Source organism: Aplysia californica, unplaced genomic scaffold (genome assembly GCF_000002075.1).
Source record: "Aplysia californica isolate F4 #8 unplaced genomic scaffold, AplCal3.0 scaffold01012, whole genome shotgun sequence".
Lineage (NCBI taxonomy): Eukaryota > Metazoa > Mollusca > Gastropoda > Aplysiida > Aplysiidae > Aplysia > Aplysia californica.
The window spans coordinates 130,345-132,967 of NW_004798282.1; positions in this window are offsets into that span (position 1 = coordinate 130,345).

The following is a 2,623-nucleotide window of genomic DNA, read 5'->3' on the forward strand; positions in this document are numbered from 1 at the left end:
GCCACCGAATTTTGAGGACACTTTTTTAATTGGCTCAAAGAGAGGAGTGGCCCCTCTTGTTATGTAGACTCTTTGATACAACGCCCCAGCAAAAAGACAGAGCTGATATTCGATCAAAATTCTTCACACACGGGAATGGAACTCGGGTCTTCTGCGTGTAGAACAGCGGAGCACTTCCTAACTGCTACACCCCCAGATGCCGGTCTTTTTTCTTTTTTTTCCGTAATTGTTTTACGTCGTTCACAACAGCGTAAGGTCATATGAGCGTGCGGGACACATTAAACATTTTCAGTTGGTAGGACATTTTAAATTTTGCTCGGATGGCGGTCGAAGCCTACTCTTATCGATCTTAGACCACCAACATGCTTTAACGTGCGCAACTTGCACACGGGACCTCCGAGATTTTTCGCCCTTGTCCGAAAAGGTTAGATGTAGATCTTTCTTACCAGAAGGCTAGGTGTGGATCGTTCCTACTAGAAGATCAGGAGAGTGGCTGAAAGACAGCAGTAAGGAGGAGCCAGGGAGTAGTAGTAGAAAGGCTGCTGAAAGTGTCAGAAGCCCAAATGAGGGGGCAAAGTAGGTGAGAGGGTGGGGGCAGAAAGAGGAGACGAAAGCAGATTGCTGGAGAGCAGGAAAGGAGGTGAAAGAAGACAATTTTAGAGAAGAAAATTTTCCCGTCGCTACACGGATTCAAACCCGGAACCTTTGAATGAGAGGCGAACATCTGAACCTCTAGGCCACGAGAGCCCCCGATGCCGGTCGGTTCCTAATGAAAGAAACAGATTGGGAGACTCACAGGACCTTATCAAAATCGAAGATCTCTCTCCTTGTAAACATTTATAATACACAAATTTTGCATGTCGTGAAGAAGGAGGAGATGATTTGGGGTGGAAGGTGGGGAGGGGGGAGGGGGGACTTGTACTAATTGTAGGAGCGTGCACGAGAGGAAAGTGGAGCGTTGAAGGGCTTTGCGCCTCGGGGTGTACGCCCTGCACTTAAGTGAAAGTGCACTGAAGTGGTCTACTGGTTATGGTGTTTGCTTCTCATTTAGTAGGTCACGACGGGTTCGAAACTTGACGGCGACTTCTCTAAAAATGTTCCTCCCCCCCCCCCCCCCCCCCCCCCCCCCCCCCCTTGTCTGTCACTTGGCTTGGATTTAAATTATGGAGACTATAGTGAATCAGAACTACGCCACAGTGGACGTCACCTCCGCTCCCCTTTTTTCCCAGAAGAGTGCTACTGACTGAAGTGTCTTTAGGCCATTCCTAAAGGGGGGATATTAACTTGTTCCTATGCACAGTAGAGTTGTAAATAGGCTGGTTTATCAATGCCATGCTCATACTGTGCCGGATTAACATAGGGGTATTTGCTGATTTTACTTTCCTCATCCCTACTGTCGTCAAATTTCTTCTATTTCTTTAACTTTGTATGTTTGTCACTCTCTTGTGAACTGCTATTTTCGGGGTGCCATTATAGTCGAAGCAGACTTTATGGTGAGCAGAGTAAGCCTGATTCCCCGTTTGGACTTCTCTGTTGACATCCACCCCTTGGCTCTCATATGACCTTATGCAGTTGAGAGCGCCGTAAAACCTTACTAAAACAAACAAGAGTGAACGTTGTAGTACAATATAATATAACGTAAAATGTACGTCATCTAGATCTATCTCTTCCTGCACTTGCAAAATAAAAGCGTGGATTGTTCTTTCCATCTGAGAGCACACTAGAATTTTCCCGAAGCAGAAAAACATGAAAAGACGCAGTAAGTTTGGGTACGCAAACCGAAAGTATTTTCCATAAGAAGGATTTCAAAACTAAAGTTTCAGGGTTCGGCTCCTACAAATAGACGGCAGATTATCTTCCATTACTGCCAGTCCCAATTGGCGCAGAGTCAACAGAAGTTTGCAAGGAAAAAACCCTGAAAAAACTCACACCTGTCATCTCGCAGCACTAGATCTAACAGAAACATCTATCAGGAAAACTATCTGAAGTTTAAAAGAAAAACTTCAAGAAACTCGAAAGTATAACATAATAAATTGTTCAAGAGTTTGGTCCGAATTGAACTTGGTATAACAAGAAGCTCCCAGAAAGACCTCGATGCCGCTTATTTTGGAGAAGTTTAAGGCCAACTTTCTCGTTTCTTAAAGAAAGAAATTGTCTGTGTAAGCTACAGCTGAACACAGAATGTCTGTGTGTAGAATACAAATTGTCTGTCTGAGTATAGAACACACATTGTCTGTCTGTGTTTAGAACAGAAATTGTCTGTCTGTGTTTAGAACACAAATTGTCTGTCTGTGTATGGAACATAGAACAGAAATTGTCTGTCTGTGTATGGAACATAGAACACAAATTGTCTGTCTGTGTACAGAACACAAATTGTCTGTCTGTGTATAGAACACAGATAGCCTGTGTGTTAACCACAAATACATATAAACAAGTGATCTTCAACGTGCGCAACTTGCACACGAGCCCTCCGAGATTTTTCGCCCTCGTCCGAGAAGGCTAGGTGTAGATTTTTCCTACCAAAAGATCAGGGGTGTTGCTGAAAGACAGCAGTAAGAAGGAGCCACGGAGTAGCAGTAGAAAAGCTGCAGAAAAAGTCAAGAACCCAGAGGAGGGGGCAAAG